The sequence below is a fragment of the Phascolarctos cinereus genome, unplaced genomic scaffold, assembly GCF_003287225.1.
Source record: "Phascolarctos cinereus isolate Bilbo 61053 unplaced genomic scaffold, phaCin_HiC Scaffold_2;HRSCAF=192, whole genome shotgun sequence".
Classification (NCBI taxonomy): Eukaryota; Metazoa; Chordata; class Mammalia; order Diprotodontia; family Phascolarctidae; genus Phascolarctos; species Phascolarctos cinereus.
The window spans coordinates 225,268,429-225,286,164 of record NW_027555625.1 but is presented as its reverse complement, the minus strand read 5'-3'; the positions used below and the strand labels follow the sequence as shown (position 1 = coordinate 225,286,164).

The window sequence follows — 17,736 nt, the reverse complement described above, 5'->3', positions numbered from 1 at the left end:
TCCCCATTACTCAATCCCTTATTCCCGTCACCCCTCAACCCAATTCCTATCATGTCCTGCTGTGAAGCTATCCACGCCTTTCACTGTGCCCTTCGGAATGCCTGCTCCATAGGTAACATTTGTTTTCTAATCAATCCACTATCCTACTCACTAAAGATGATTTTCCAAATTTTTTTCCTCTCTCTTCAAACCTCCCATAGCTCACTTCTACTCCTCCTCCTCACCTGAGAACCTAGCCTAATATTTTACTGAAAATAAAATAGAAACCATTTGGTGAGAGTTTACCAGTCCCTGTGCTCATCCTTAGCTGGCCTCATAATAGTTGGATTCAAAGGTATCTGGGGTTGATGAATTTGTAAAGGTATCTAGTTCCAGTTGTCATCTTGGATATAAACTGGTATTGTACACAACTTCCATGGGCCACTCAGAATCAGCCTGCCATTCTCACAAGATGTTTTCCAGAGACACTTATGTAGGCTGTTTCATTTCTTAGGACTCCAGGGACCTAGGTAGTGGTGAGACAGGTTCATATTTCCTTGTACATGTGAATGTCCTTCCAGTGGTTTGTAAGTTAATCAATAAACTCCTGTTTATTGTGTGAGACAAGCCTGTCTTTTGGAATCCTAGCCTAGACTAAGGAGGGACAGGGAAATTGTAGTCAAAGCTTCCCTTCACCTATCAGGTATTATCATTGGATGGAGTCTGGCTTCTGTTTGCCCAGGTGTACTTTCTCACCCTAGCCCCCCAACCGTTTTAACCTTTTGATCAACTTAATATATCTTCCTTATTAGACTTAAGTTTCTTGTGAGCCGGAACTATACTATTCTTCATTTTTTTTTTAATCCACAAGTTCTAAAACCACCAGCTTTAGGAAAGTTGTAAGGGGCAGCTAGGTGGCACAGTGGATAGAGCACCGGCCCTGAAGTCAGGAGGACCTGAGTTCAAATCCGACCTCAGACCAAACACTTGACACTTACTAACTGTGTGACCCTGGGCAAGTCACTTAACCCCAATTGCCAAAAAAAAAAAAGAAAAAGTTGTAATGTCTCATTACATGTGGAGGTGACCAGAACCATAACTAGCACAGAATTAGTCAATAAAGATATTAAGTGCCTACTATGTGTCAGCCACTGTGCTAGGCAATGGGAATACAAAAAAACCCCAAAAACCAAGCCGTAAGACAGTCCCTGCCCTCAAGGAGTTCACAAACCAATGGGTGAAAACAACACATGAAAGCTGAAAGGTGGGAAGTGTGGGTAGTTGAGGGGCGGGGTGGAGGTGTGGGGTTGTGGAGGTGGGGGGGTAGATTATCTGAGGAGGCATGAGTTTCAGAGTTAATTTCATCTTGTGGAATGATGAGTTTCTGGAGATCATGAAATCACCAGGAGAGTAGCCTGGTGGAAAATGAGGAAGTGAATGTCCTGGGTGGCTTCAAACAGAGGATCTGGGAGGATCTCCATGCTTTTTACCTTTCCACCTTTTTCAATCAAAGGGAGGGAGGGACTCCAGAGGCAGGCTTAGGTTTCAGAGCTGATTTTATCTTGCAGAAAGATGAGTTCACAAAACGAAAGGGGACTTTTCCCCAGGGCTCAAACATTATCTAGGGGAATATGCTTCTTCCCTGAGAGGGTTTCTTTCCTATAGTGACCATTGTTTCTGTGCCTCACTTTGTAGTCCTTCACTAGCTCATGCTACCACACAAGTACCATCTTAGGGATCTTCTCACTATAATGGCTTTCTTCAATGTCCACCTTTTCCTCCAAAGCTCCTGCAGGGATGAGAGCCAGACTTCAGCCTGTTGGCATAATTGCACCTCCTCCCTGTCTCTAAGTATTTTTGCCTTAAAGTGGAAGGAAAAAAAAGCTAAGAAAATAAGGTCTGAAAGATTCTACTGTGCTGAAAAGGCTTTGATTAAGGTCCTAGCTATGAATTGTGTCTGCAGGAGACCAGCCAAGATGGTGGAGTAGAAGGATGTGATGCAGTTGAGCTGTCCCCTACAACTCCACCAAAATTTAGAAAATGCCCCAGAATAAGTTCTGATGGGGAAAAGCAAGAAAAAAATTGCAGTGCATATTTTTTTTGCAGCTGCCCCATGTAGCCTAGGGGGACAGACAAAGATCTGTGGATATTGGGAATAGGATTTATCTAGGAGTAGCCACACCGTCTTACAGAAGGGGATTTGAACAGTCCTGAATGCAGTTGTGTACAAGGGTCAGAGGAGTATTTATCTGGTGCAGAGGGGTCTGCCTTTATTCAGGGAGCAGGAAGAGGTGCCAATTTGGCAGCTCTATCACTGATTACCCAGTGCTGGATCACAGATCCTGTGCAGATTGACTTTTTTTTTTTTTAAAGGCAATTGGGGTTAAGTGACAGCTAGTAAGTGTCAGGTGTTTGGTCTGAGGCTGGATTTGAACTCAGGTCCTCCTGACTTCAGGGCTGTTGCTCTATCCACTGCACCACCTAGCTGCCCCCCTTAGCTGCCCCCCTGTGCCGACTGAGGTGAGGACCTGCACCTAGGTCCAGGGAAAAGAATGGTTGAGGACCTTAGGCTGTAGCCAAGTAACCAAGGCAGGAAGAGGAATACACTACAGGAGAAAAAAGCAGAGGAAGGATGGGGAAAACTATCTTACATAATTAGGGTGTACAAGTAAAAGTCCATACAAACGAGGGAAGGGCTGGGGAAGCAGGCAACACAAATCTCATTTTCATCTAAACTGGTCAAAGGAGAGAAGAATGCACACACACTTGTGGGTATAGAAAAACATTTCACTCAATAGAGAAAGAGAGAAAAAGGGAAATAGAGGGGTGCAATAAGAAGGAAGATAGATTGAGAGAAGGATTATTACTAAGTAAACTCTAATCACAGAGAATGATTATAGAAGACGGATTTAAAATAAAAGAAAGGATAAGAACCCATGATTAGGCTCCAGACAAAGAATCAATGCAATGACCAATTATGATCTCAGAAGACAAATGAAGAAGTATGCTATTTGCTTCCTGACAAAGAGGTAAGGGACTGGGGATACAGAATGAGCTATACATTTTTACATGGGTAATGTGGAACTTTACATTCTTTGACTGCATATTTTTTGATAGGTTTTTTTTCAAAGACTGGGAGGTGGGGATGGAAAATAAATACTTATTAATTGAAAATAAATAAAAATTTTAAAATGCTGTGTCTGCTATCTAACAAACAGCCTATAAATATATATGGAAGCTTATGACTAATAGGATGGTTACTAGATATTTCTTAGCCATGAAAAGCCATGAAAGAAAGAAAAATACAAAATGGCTCTCAGAGTCCAATGTGATTCCTATTTTTTTTTCTGTGTTAGCAGCAGAGTTGCAAAAAAAGAGGTCAGAATTTCACTACTTTTCATTTTTCTGTAAAACTAACTTAGCTGTTATCAGTAAGCATGAGATTCTTGTTCAATAATCAATGAGTTGACATTACTGGATGAATTAAATCATATAAAAATGAACATTCCTGATATAAATGAAACTAGAGCACAAAAGCAAGTTGCCTCTAAATGGAAGGGTGGATCACAGGCTGGCTCTTCCAGGAAAAGTAAACAAAGGAATCACTGTCATTTTAACTCTGCATGAGTTTCCATATTCAAAGTGTGTCTTTCTTAAAAAAAATAACTACACATTTATTTATTTTTAATATCCATTAAAAAAATTTTAATTTCCAAATTCCCTCTCCCTAGCCCCTCCCCACCTATTGAGAAAGCAAGCAACATAATATCAATAACACATGTGAAATCATTCAAAACATTTCCATCTTTAAAAAAAAGCAAGAAAAATAAAGTGGAAAAAATATCTTTGAGCTGTACTCAGAGTTCATCAGTTCTTTCTCTGAAAGTGGATGGCATTTTTCATCATAGGTCCTTCAAACTTATCTTGGATCATTGTATTGATTAGAGTAGCTAAGTCTTTCACAATTGATCATCATTACAATATTATGATTACTGTGTATAATGTTCTGGTTCTGCTCACTTCACTTTGCATCAGTTCACGGGTCTTTCCTGGATTTTCTGAAAGCATCCTGCACATCATTTCTTATGGCACAACAGTATTCCATTACAATTATATACTGCAACTTTTCTGCCATTCCCCCATTGATGGGCATCCACTCAATTTCCAATTCTTTGTCACCGCAAAAAGAATTGCTTATATTTTTGGACATATAGGTCCTTTTCCTTTTATCTCTTTGGGATATAAGCCCAGTAGTATTACTGGGTCAAAAGATATGCACAGTTTTATAGCCCTTTGGGGGTTCCAGAGTTCTCCAGAATTGTTGGAGCAGTGCATAACTCCATTAACAGTGTATTAGTGTCCCTATTTTTTCATACCCCCTCCATCATTTGTCTTTTTTCTTTTTTATCATGTTAGCTAATCTATTAGATATGAGACAATACCTCAGAGTAGTTTTAATGTGCATTTCTCTAATCAGTGGTAATTTAGAACATTTTTCATGTGATTATTGAGAGGTTTGATTTCTTTTTCTGAAAACTGTTTACATCCTTTTATCATTTATCAATTGGGCAACAGCTCTTATTTATAGAATTAGTGTAAAAATTTCCCCCCAAGTTTCCTGCTTTCCTTCTAATTTTGGCTACATTGGTTTTGTTTGTGCAAAAGCTTTTTAATTTCATATAATCAAAATTATCAGTTTTACTTCCTCTGATCTTTTCTGTCTCTTGTTTGATTATAAACTCTTCCTTTATCCATAGATCTGACAGGTAAAATTTTCCATGCTCCCCTAATTTGCTTATGATATTACTCTTTATCTCTAAATTGTGTATCCATTTTGACCTAACCTTGGTATATGGTGTGAGATATTGGTCTATGCCTTGTTTCTGCAAAACTCCTTTCCAGTTTTCCCAGCAAGTTTTGGCAAATATTGAGTTCTTGTCCCAAAAGCTTGGATCTTTAGGCTTATCAAACACTAGTTTACTGTGGTCTTTTGCTGTTGTTATGTATGTAATCTATTCCACTGATCCACTACTCTTTTTTTCTCAGCCAGAACCAGATTGTTTGGATGATTATTGCTTTGGAATGTAGTTTGAAATCTGATACTGCTAGGCTGCCTTCCTTCACATTTTTTTCCCATTGATTCCCTTGATATTCTTGACTTTTTGTCTTCCAGATGAATTTTATTTTTTTTAACTCTATAAAATAATTCTTTGGTAATTTGATTGATATGGTACTAAATAAATAAATTAATTTAGGCAGAATTGTTATTTTTGTTATCTTGGCTTGGTCTACCCATCAGCAATTAATATTTTTCCATTTGTTTAGATCTGTGTTTATTCATGTGAAAAGTGTTTTATAATTGTGTTCACATAGTCCCTGGGTTTTTCTTGTCAGGCAGAAGTCCAAGTATTTTATAATTGTTTGCAGTTATTTTTAAATAGAATTTTTCTTTTTATCTTTTCCTGCTGAGTTTTATTGGTAATATATAGAAATGCTCATTAGCATTTATGTAGGTTTATTTTATATCCTGCAAACTTTGTTAAAGTTGTTAATTGTTTCAACTAGATTTTCAGTTGATTCTTTAGGGTTCTGTAAGTATAATTTCATATTATCTGCAAAGAGCAGTAGTTTTGTTTCCTCATTGCCTATTCTTATTCAATTTCTTTTTCTTGTCTTGTTGCTATAGCTAGCATCTCTAATACAATATTGAATAGTAGTGGCGATATTGGGCATCTTCACGCCTGATCTTATTGGGAAGGCTTCTAGTTTATCCTTATTACAGATAATGGTTACTTAGGTTTTAGATAGAAACTACTTATCCTTTAAAGAAAAACTCCTTCTGAAAATGACAAATGTTGAAGGGGATGTGGGAAAATTGGGACACTAATGCATTGTTGGTGGAGTTGTGAACTGCTCCAACCATTCTAGAGAACAATTTGGAACTATGTCCAAATGGCTATAAAACTTTGAATACCCTTTGACCCAGCGATACCACTACTAAGTCTGTATCCCAAAGAGATTTAAATAAAGATAGGGGCGGGGAAGGAACTCTATGTCCAATAATATTTATAGCAGCTCTTTTTGTGGTGACAAAGAATTGGAATTGAGGATGCTTATCAATTGGGGAATGGCTGAACAAGTTATGGTATATAATTGTGATGGAATACTATTGTGACATAAGAAATAATGAGCAGGATGCTTTCAGAAAAACCTGGAAAGACTTACATGAACTGATGCAAAGTGAAATGAGCAGAACCAGGAGAACACTACACACAGTAATTGCAATATTGTAATGGTGATCAATTGTGAAAGTTTTAGCTGCTGTAATCATTACAATTATCCAAGACAATTCTGAAACACCAATGATGGAAAATGCTATCTACCTCCAGAGAAATAACTGATTTAATCTGAATGCAGATTGAAGCATCCTGTGTTTTTTTTTAACTTTCTTTTTCTTTTTTTCTTTTTTTGGTTTGTGGTGCTTTTTTTTTTTTACAACATGACTAATATGGAAATATGTTTTGCATGGCTGCAATGTATAAACTTTATCAAATTGCTTGCCTACTAATAATGGGGAGGGGAGAGAGGTTGGGAGAGAATTTGGAACTCAAAGTTGAAAAAAAAAGTTAAAAATAGTTTTTATATATAATTGGAAAAAATATGAAAATTTAGAAGAAAAAATTTTAAAATAAAAGAAAAAGAAATAAAAAATTTGAGAAAAAAGAAGAAAATCTTTTACTACTACATTTTTAAGTGTTTTTAATAGGAATGATGGTTGTTATTTTGTCAAAAGCCTTTTCTGCATCTATTGTTTTAATCATATTATTTTTGTTGTTTTTGTTTTGACATGGTCAGTTATGTTTATAGTTTTCATAATATTAAACTAGCCCTACATTCCTGGTATAAATCCCACCTTGTCATAGTGTGTGATTCTTGTGATATATTGCTATACTTTCCTTGTTAGTATTTTATTTAAAGTTTTTGTATCAATATTTATTAGGTAAATTGGCCTATAGTTTTTTTTTCTGTTTTTTCTTTCCATGATTTAGGTATCAAGACCATGTTTGTGTCATAAGAGAAACTTGGTAGGATTCCTTCTTTGCCTATTTAAAAAAACATTTCGTGTGGTATCAGACTGAATTATTCCTTAAATGTTTGGTAGCATTCAAGTGTATTTTTTTTAGGGAACTCATTTGTGGCTTGTTCAATTTCTTTTTCTAAGGCAGGGTTATTTAAATATTATATTTCTTCTTTTCTTAATCTGGGTAATTTATGCTTTTGTAAATATTCATGCATTTTATTTAGATTTTTGGTTTTACTGGTATATAATTAGGAAAATAGCTCCTAATAATTGCTTTAATTTCATCTTCATTGGTGGTATATTCACCCTTTTCATTTTTGATACTTGTAATTTGGATTTCTTTTTTTTTTAAATCAAATCAGCCAATGGTTTATTTATTTTATTTTCCCCCCATAAAACCAGCTCCTAGTTTTATTTATTAGTTCAATGTTGTTTTTTTTTAACTTTCAATTTTATTACTCTCCTCTTTGATTTTCAGAATTTCCACTTTGGTGTTTAATTGAGGGGGGCATTAAATTTGTTCTTTTTCTAATTATTTAGTTACATGTTCAATTTATTGGTCTGTTCTTTCTCTCTTTTATTGGTGTAAATGTTTAAAATTATGAATTTTCCTCTAAATATTGTGTTGGCTGCATCCCACATACTTTGTATAGTCTCGTTGTCATTCTTTTTAATGAAATTATTTATTATTTTTATGATTTGTTCTTTGACTCACTCATTCCTTAGGATTAAATAATTTAGTTTCCAATTAATTTTTAATCTATGCTTCCATAGTCTTTTACTGAATATAATTTTTACTGCATTATGGACTGAAAAGTATGCATTTAATATTTCTGCTTTTCTACATTGGTTTGTGAGGTTATATGCCCTAAAACGTCAGTTTTTATGAAGGTGTCATGTATAGCTAGGAAAGAGGTATACTCCTTTCTATTCCATTCAGTTTTTTCTAGAGGTCTGTCACATCTAACTTTTCTAAAATTCTATTCATCTCCTTAACTTCTTTCTTATTTATTACATGGTTAGATTTTTTTAACTCTGAGGGGGAAAATTGAGGTCCCCCACTGGTATAGTTTTACTATATCCTCCTAAAACTCATTTAACTTTTCCTTTAATGATTTGGATGTTATGCCATTTGGTATGTACATCTTTATGTTGATATTATTTCATTGTCTGTAGTAACTATTAGCAAAATGTAGTTTCCCTGCTTACCTCTTTTAATTACGTCTATTTTTGCTTTTGGTTGTCTGACATCATGTTTGCTACCCCTGTCTTTTTTATTTCAGTTGAGGCATAATAGATTCTTTCTCTCTCTTTTTACCCTGTCCCTCCTCAAAAGTTTGTTTTGTTTCTGACCATTGCCTCCCTCAATCCACCCTCCTTTTTACCCTTCTTCTTTCTTTTATCCCCTTCCCTTCCTATTTCCCTGTTAGGTAATATAGATTTCTATACCCAACTGTCCAGGTTCACATGGCTAGTAAGTGTCTAAGGCAAGATTTTTACCTAGATCTGTCTGACTGCAAGTTCACCATTCTGTCTTAAATATCTTGGTCAAAGTTATTTAGGCAGTAAGTACCAGGGTCTTCATCCATATTTGGTAGGATGGGAATAGGTATTAAAGCCATCTGTGCACTGCTTTCATTTCTGGTGTACCCTGGTGAGACTGACTCAACCCTGTGCAAATTATAGTAAGGTGTATGACAGAATAGGGAAATGAATGAATGATAGGGAAGACTCTGAGGAAGGCAGTCAGTCAGGAACATATGTGGCCTGTCTATGTTTTCCTTAATGTCTTGTGTTATACACATACCATTTGAGAACCAGGACACAAGAGTATAACAAAGAAAGGATGTAAGCACTGATGACATGAAGTACAGATTTAGTGTCAGAGTCATGTATCTGATCCTTCATGACTGAATTCAACCACCCACTCCTGAGGAAAATGGCTAATAATGGGCATCTTTCTAAAAAACTTTGATACTATTAATGGTGATGCAGTAGAATGAACACTGAATTTGGAGTCATAGAACCTGGGTTAAAATCTTGAATCTGCTACTTACTATATGTGTGACCTTTGGCAAATAATTTCTCCTCCCTGGGCCTTGGTTTTTTCATCTATAAAATGAAGGATTTGGACAAGAAAGTCAGTCTCATTATTATTTTATTTTTGGTGTAACTGGGTCTCTCTGTCTTGTCTGGAAGTGTAACTGTCTGTCAGCTGCTGATCAGCGTGGAAGCTTTGGCCTGCTCTGTTTCTGACCTAGACTAGTTCTGTACCTTTTGGGCAACCAATTGGCCCCCTGTTGCTTTGGGGGGTTCACCATATTGGTGCTGGACTTAATTTGGCCACCCAATTGGCTTTAGCTCTACCATAGCTCAGAACTCCTGAGCTCAAGCAATTCACCAGTCTTAGCTTCCCTGGCAGCAGGGATTGTAGGACATGCATACCCATGCCTGACTCCTTCTAGTTCTTAAACATTATCCTTTGAATGGGCTGGATATTCCAGGATAGCCATCTTGAAACCATCTACTTTCAGGGATGAGTTAGGGCCATGCCTAGATTATAAACTTGATTCCTTTTATTAGCCCTTAATTTAAAAATTCCAATTTAAAAAGAAAGAGAGAAAAACCTAGTAAATGTCAAAATCTTGGGGAGGAGTTTGGCATAAATAGCCTTCTGGCAGTATGTTGGTTTCACTTCTCTTTCTCTATATGTGGCTTTGCAACTGTGGCCACAGAGTTAATGTGAACTGCATGGTCCCCAATATCTGTGCTTCAAAGCAAAGCAGACAGAACCAGTTACAGTGTTTCTTGGTGCTGAAGAGTGAAAAGTGAATTTTCAGTGACATCTGGTTAGTATTTTTCTTAACTCTCTCCTTTGCTGTGCTTAACATAGGGTTGTCTTATCAGGGGAAGAAGCAGGTAATGTGGATTAGAGGGCAATGTGGTAAACAGAATGATGGGGTGGCAGTCAGGAGACTGAGGTGCTAGTCTTGGCTCTTGGCTTCTCAGTAAACTTGCTGTGTAAATTTCAGATAGGTCATTTCATATCTCTGGGCTCCAGTCTCCTAAATCTGTAAAAATGAAATCAGTAGGGGTGAGGCTGTACCCTATGCTTGAAATGCTCTCCTTTCACTGCTAACTGGAATACCTAGCTTTGTTCAAGGTCCAGCTCAAAGGCCGTTACTGATCCCTCCAGTTATTTGAGTTCTCACCCCAACATTGCTTTGTATTAACTTTGAATATAGTTTATATCTCCTTATCTGTGTTCATCTTGTTTCCTCTCAGTGGAATATAAGCTCTTTGAGAGCAGATAATACTTCATTTTTGTCTTTTTATTCCCAATACCTTACACAGTGCCTGGAACAGAGGAGCTTTTTGATAAATTCTTACTAAATGAATAAATGAGTGAACTTACAGCCCCGTCCCTAACTAGCTGTATAATTTTGGGTAAATTATTTTATCTTTCTGGGCCTCAGTTTCATGGTGATAAAATGAGAAGATTAAAATGTTTCTATCAATTCCTTCTAACACTAAAGCACTAGAGGTCCAGGTACCCTATTAAAAGGTCAAAAATTGTTTTTGTATTTTCAGTATACCACACTTAGCCTTTGTAAAATTTGAATCAAGTGACCCTGAATGTCTCTTTTAGCTCTAAATCTGTGATCTATGATCCAAGACTAATTCTTAACATAAAATGAATAGAGGCCAAAACCAAATCAAGGGACAGGATGGAGAAGAGAAGGAGGAGAAGGGAAGGATTGTGGGAAAAATAAAGACCAACCCTCCCCGCTCTGAGTTATTGCTGATATCAACGAGTACTGTGCACCACTGCCAATCCCAGCACTATTTAACCCAGAAGGTTTCATTTTAAAAAATGCCATTTTCAGGTTCAGTGCTCACCAAGATAAATAAGACAACAGACACAGGAGGTAATAGTAGCTGGTGACACAGGATGCTGGGTTAACCATAGTTTTACTATAGGGAAAATAAGCAACAGGGGCAGAGTCATGCATGTCTGAACATCTGGAGACAGCAATCATTTTTTTTAAAGCAATAATTTATGACAATTTTCAGTTGCCCTGGCATCAGAAGTTTTTACTTTTTAACCACATTTCTACCACCATTGCTTAGGGAAAAGGTAAACCCCATGATGACTTTCCATACTCAGTGTCTCCAGGGCAGGTCATGCTCAATTTGGCCCAGAGCTGGACCTCATTAATGGTTTTCTCCTAATAAAAGGTAAGAGAATGTGGTAACAAGCACACTTCTCTACTGTCTGGGGGTGAGGTAGGGGGCAGCTTTCATTTTCTTGGGACTTTGTATGATGAGAACATCCGGTTGATGCCCAGGTAGCTTCATGGATCAGAGGAAAGGGTATGTACTTTGCAAAATACTTTTCTATTTTCTGAATTTTAATTTGCAGTAATCGTAAGTGGTTTATGACCTTTGCATTGAAAAGGAAGGGAGTGGATAGAGCACCGACCCTGAAGTCAGGAGAACTTGAGTGGACATCCAGCCTCAGACCAAACACTTGACACTTGCTAGCTGTGTGACCCTGGGCAAGTCACTAAGTCCCAATTGCCCCCCCCCCCAAAAAAAAAAGGAAGGGAAGGAGGGAGAGAGGAAGAAGGAAGGAATTAATGGTGTGATGGGGCTGAGCATACACTCAAGCCACTTTTGATGACATATGTATTCTGGCCCTTTGCTAAAGGTCATGCACCAAACAGGAGTCTTTAGTTCTAGGTGACTTTTATAAGGGGCCAAAGCTCACATGTCACCAGAAGTAGGCTGAGAACTTGCTGAGCCCCGTTATCTCTGTTAGGAAGGAAGGAAAGAAGGAAGAGAGGAAGGGAAGAAAGAAGGAAGGAAGGGAGGGAGGGAAGGAGATAGAGAGGAAAGGAGGAAAGAAGGGAGGAAGGGAGAGAAGGAGGAAGGGAAAAAAAAAGCTCCCAGGGTCATTGTGAAGATAAAATGAAGTATATCTTTTTTTCTTTTCTTAGGCAATTGGGGTTAAGTAACTTGCCCAGAGTCACACAGCTAGTAAATGTCAAGTGTTTGGTCTGAGGGCAGATTTGAACTCAGGTCCTCTTGACTTCAGGGCCGGTGCTCTACCCACTGTACCACCTAGCTGCCCCTAAAATGAAATATTTCTAAAATGCTTTGTAAACCTTAAAGTGCTTGTTATTATTATTATTATTACCTCCCATCTCTCCTTGTCCCTTTACTCACCTCAGCTTTTCAGCTTTATAAGCTAGGTTGACGTGAACCACAGGGCTTGGTGTTTCGATGAGGGCATAGCTATTTAACCACATGTTTCATCTAGCTTTACAAAAACCTTGCCATCTCATTAGATGGCCACAAGAACCCTGAGTAAGTAGTGGAAATCCATTATTCTTTTTTTTAAACAGGTGATAAAATTAGGAATCACAGGAATTTGAGAGTTGGAAGTGTTAAATTAAGAAAATAGTTTTGTCTATCCAATTAAAAACCACAGGGTGAAATCCCTAGAGAAGTCATGGGCAAAAAGTGTGAAACTGAACTGTGATTTAAAAAAAAAATTGCTCCATTGTTCAAATGAGGCGTCATGGTCTGTTGCTAGCAAAGGGTGGCTAGGTCAGGTGAAAGTCTACATATTTCAGAAGAGTCAGTGGCTTCTTGCTTCTGAGATACTATACTGGAAACAGAAGGGCTGGACCTGAATAAGAAATCACTTTTAATATCTGGGCTTATTCTCCATGGCTCCCCTTTGAGTGTTCAAGAAAAGGGAGCTCTACATGTTCCCATCTCTCCTATTGCTACTTTTTATAATTTAGTGTTGAAATTCAAGGAGGAAAGGAGTGCCCTAAATGAAGAAGCCACTTACTTCTCCACACCTTGGTGCTGCTCAAGGTATAGGGCTTGGCCTAGGTCAGGCTGGATCTAGAACTCAGAGGAATTTCTGGGTTCTTTTAAGAAAAATTCCTTCCTTCCTTCCTTCCTTCCTTCCTTCCTTCCTTCCTTCCTTCCTTCCTTCCTTCCTTCCTTCCTTCCTTCCTTCCTTCTTTCCTTCCTTCCTTCTCTTTCCCTCCTTCCCTCTCTCTCCCTCCCTTCCTCTCTTCCTTCCTTCTCAACCACATTGTTGATCAGTATGGAAGTTTTGACCTGCCCTGTTTCTGACCTGGGTCAGTTAGCTGCCTAATCCAGATACCTGATTGGCTTTAGTTTTACTGTAGCTCAGAACTCCTGAACTCACCAGTTGTAGCCTCTCCACCATGCCCATTGTCTTTTTAAAATTTCTCAAACATTTATTAGTTGGTTAGTATACAGAGAACGCTTTTCTAAGCATTGGGGGATACATAAGTTTCATTTAAGGTATGATCCCTGCTCTCATAGACCTTATGGTCTAATAAGGGGCATGTGACACAAAGCATAATCACAGAATGACAGAATCTGAATGTTGGAAGGGACCTCAGATCTAATCCAACCCATCTAATCCAATATACAAGAAGGGAATCCCCACTATAACATAACTGAGAATTAGTCATCTAGCCTTTGCTGAAAGATCTTCAAGGAAGAAGAACCCACCACCTTTTAAAGCTAAATTTTAGGATCACAGATTTAGACCTGGAAAGCAGCTTAGAGGCCATTTCAATGCCTTCATTTTACAAATGAGAAAACTGAGTCAGAGTAAGTGATTTATGCAGGGTCTAGTAGGTATCTGAGGTGAGATTTGAACACATGGTTTGTTGATGCCAAGTCTAATGCTCTTCCTACTACACCACTCATCCCATTTTACTTTTGAATGGCTCAAATTGTTAGTAAGTTTTTTGTAACATCAAGAAATAAATTTGATATTGATTCATTGCATTGCTTTTTTGGTAATTTTTACCTGTGTTCTAGGGCAGCTAGGTGGTACAGTGGATAGAATGCCAGACCTGGAGTCAGGAAGACTTATCTCTCTGAGTTAAACTCTAGCCTCAGAAACTTACTAGTTGTGTTACCCTGGGCAAGTCATTTAACTCTGTTTGCCTCAATTTCTTCATTTGTAAAATGAGCTGAAGAAGGAAATGGCAAACCACTCCAGTATCTTTGGGGTCATGCAGAGTCAGATACGACTGAAAACTACTGAACCACAACAAAAACCTGTGTTCTACCCTCTGGGGCCAAACAAAACAAGTCTAATCTTTCCTCCATGACAGCCTTCCAAATACTTGAAGACAACTATCACATCTCCCAGTCTTCTCTAGGCTAAACTCCTCTAGGTTCTTAAACCATTGCTTAGATATTTAGAAGGCATTGGAATAGAGGGAAACAACACAAGTGAGCTCCTATCCACAACTCCAAACAAATTCATAAAATGCACTAGGCTGAATCCTGATGGAGGAATCCGGAAAACGTCAGTGAGTTCTTTGTCTGGCCCAGGTTGGCATACGGAGACAGACAGAGAAGGCTGCAGACACTGGGAACAAAGTCAGGACAGGAGCACATGCCATGTGGAGCAATTTAGTGCCCAGGGAGAGGTTGTGCACCAGCACAAAAGGAGGTCCCAGATCCATACTGGAGATCTTCAATGGGGACAAGTGTCAACTGGCAGCTTTGTTGCCCATTACTCAATTCTGGGTGGCAGATTCAAAGCAAAGTGAGAAGGAGACCTACACACAGCCCAGCCCAGCCCAGCAGTGGTGTTGGCCTTCCCAGAGAGGCCCTGGGTGCTATACCGAGAACGGAGGAAGTTCAGAAGCCAGCATTAGTAGTGGTGTGGCTCAGAACCAAAGCTCAGAGCAGGGTCTCACTTCTAGCATCTAGCCCAGCCTGTAGAGAAATAACCAGAACAGGAAACCCAGACCAAAGGGAACCTACAGTTCTTCTACTTTGAACCAATAGAACTTTCTTGCCAGCTGTTAGGTGTGGAGTCTAGCAGAACTGTACACTAGTACAGACCTGAACCCAGGTCAGAAACTTGTAGAGCTCAGACCAAGGAGGTGATAATCAGACTTTACCCTAGCCAGGGGTGGGGAACCTGCCGCCCTGAGGCCACATGTGGTCTTCTAGGTCCTTGGGTGTGGCCTTTTAACTGAGTCCAAGTTTTACAGAACAAATCCTTTAATTAAAGGGATTTGTTCTGTGAAGTTTGGATTTTGGATCTAGAGCCTAGATCAGACCCTTTTGGGATCACTGAAAGCTTTCAAGTTCCTAGCCTCTCCCTAAGATCCTAGAATAATGTGACATTGAATACCCCAAGAAAGCAGCAACAGAACCAGTCCCTTCCCTCCAGAAGCATGGCAGAACCCAGCCCTAACATCAAGTCCAAAGTCAGGCAGAAGAACAGGCAAAGAATAAAAGAACAATGTCATAATGAGCTATTATGGTAGCAGGGACATGGAGACACAAAGGCAGAAGAAGAAAATGACTCCAGAACATCCATAAGCAAGAGATATCTACAAGAGAAAAACATAGCTTGGGCACAAACTCAACCAGAATTTCTATAAGAGATGAAACAAGAGTTTAAAAAAAAGGTTTTAAAATTTTTTATATTTTTATATATAGTTTTACATATATGTAGTATAGTATGTAGTATAGTACATAGTATATGTATATAGTATGTAGTATATGTGCTATATATAAATATATAGTGTAGTATATAAAAATATATATATATATACATATATAAATAAATTTTTAAGTATAGTGAGGCTTTCTTCACGTATAGCATGGGGATATCATTGTGCAACTTGAAGGGAGGCAAAATAGATATCTCTAGTGCAAATAAAAACTTCCTGAAAATTCAAATGTACCAAACAGAACACAATGATTTCATGAGGCAACAAAAAAGTACAAAAATAAAGTCAAAAGGCTAAAAAAATGGAAGAAAATGTAAAGTATCTCATAGCAAAAATAACTGATCTGGCAGACAGATTGAGGAGAGAACATTTAAGAATCACTGGACTACCTGAATACCATGACCAAAAAAAAAAAAAGACTCTGGACATCCTCTTTCAAGAAATCATAAAAGCAAAATTCACAGATCTCTTAGAATCAGAGAGCAAAGTAGAAATAGAAAAAATCCACCAGTCACCTCCTGAAAGAAACCCCAGAATGAAAACTCCTAGGAACATCATAGCCAAAAGCCAAAGCTTCCAGGTCAAAGGAAAAAACAGTGCAAGCAGCCAGAAATGAAGAGTTCAAGTACCAAGGAACCACACTCAGAATCACATACAATTTACACTCTAAAGGAGTGGAGAACATGGAATACCATATTCTAGAAGGCAAAGGATATTGGTTAATAGCCAAGAATAACTTACCTAGCAAAAGGGAGTAAACCCCTATGGGAGGAAAAATAGATTTTTGATGAAATAGAGAACTTCTAAACATTCCTGATGAAAAGACCATGTCTGCAGAGAAATTTTGAAGTTCCAACACAAGAACGAAGAGGAAGATTAAAAGGTAAATAGGAATAAACAATAATAAAAAACTAAAGACATCCAAATATTGGGAGATGATATCTCCTCTACACTGTGTCATCATCAAGATTCGTAGAGGAAGTCTAATGGAACTGGGAGTGATTTTGTTATATCTTGATGATATTAAGAAAGATGGAAAAGAAAGTGAGGGAAAGAGGAATACAGTAGGGGCGAAGGGAAAGGAAGGATAGAGAAAATTATGTTATATAATTGGAGTGCACAAGTAGATATTTATACAAACAGGAGGGGGTGGGGGGAACAGCTGACACTCAAACCTCACTCTCATCTAAACTGATCAAAAGAAGGAAGAATACCCACACATATATACAGTTGGGTAAAAAATTCATTTTACTCAACAGGAGATTAGGACATAAAGGGGAGAAGAGGATAGGAAGGATGAAAGGGTAGATTAAGGTAGGGGGCTCAAGGAATCTTAAGCAAAACAAACTATAATGATGTACAAAAAATGTTTATAGCTCTTTTTATGGTGGCAAAGGATGAGAATCTGAGAGAGTACCCATAAATTGGGAAATGACTGGAAAAGTTATGACATATAAATGTGATGTAATGTTGTTGTGCTGAATTCTAGTACACGTCATGACCAACTAAGATTCCAGAGGATTAATGATGAAACATACTACCCGCTCCTGATAGGGAAGTGAAGGACTCAATGCAGAACAAGGCAAAAAAATTTTTTAGACGTAGCCAATGTGGAAATTTGTTTCTATTGACTCTACATGTTTATAATGGGTTTTGTTTTTCCCATGTTCTCAGTTGGAAGGGGAGGTGTTGGAATGGGAGGGTGAGAAAGCGGATCTTGGCTGATTAAAACAAGAAAATATGCATACATAAAAACCAACCCAATCTTTATGTGGACTCAAGAACCTTTATAATTCAAACCCAAATAACTACATTGAGATGGACTTATAATGTAACTGGTAACTATTTCCTATGTATATCACAGGCCCTTTTCGTCCTGTATTATTCTTGTTCATATCTTTCTATAAACTCTTTGTAGAGAAGTGGTGGGATGCTGTGGTAGAATTGGCGCTAGTTTTGGAGTCAGGAGTTTGAATCCTATGTGACCTTGGGTGACAGACAACTTCTTTGAGCCTTAGTTTCTTCATTTCTAAAATAGAGATAATCTCATGAGGTTGGATGATCACTTGTCAGGTATGTTGTAGTGGGGATTATTTTTTATTAGGGACTGAGCCAAATGGTCACTGAGGTCTTTTC

General features: G+C 38.1%; 1 protein-coding gene across 1 annotated transcript in view; it reads left to right on the top strand.

Annotated features, from left to right (window-relative positions):
- Positions 1-9,791: 9,791 nt before the first annotated feature.
- The window catches only part of NUGGC (nuclear GTPase, germinal center associated), a 90,728-nt gene continuing 82,783 nt past the window's right edge, over positions 9,792-17,736 (top strand). Inside the window, 1 exon segment of the mRNA XM_020983995.2 lies at positions 9,792-9,909. The gene's annotated coding sequence lies outside the window, so the exon portion shown is untranslated.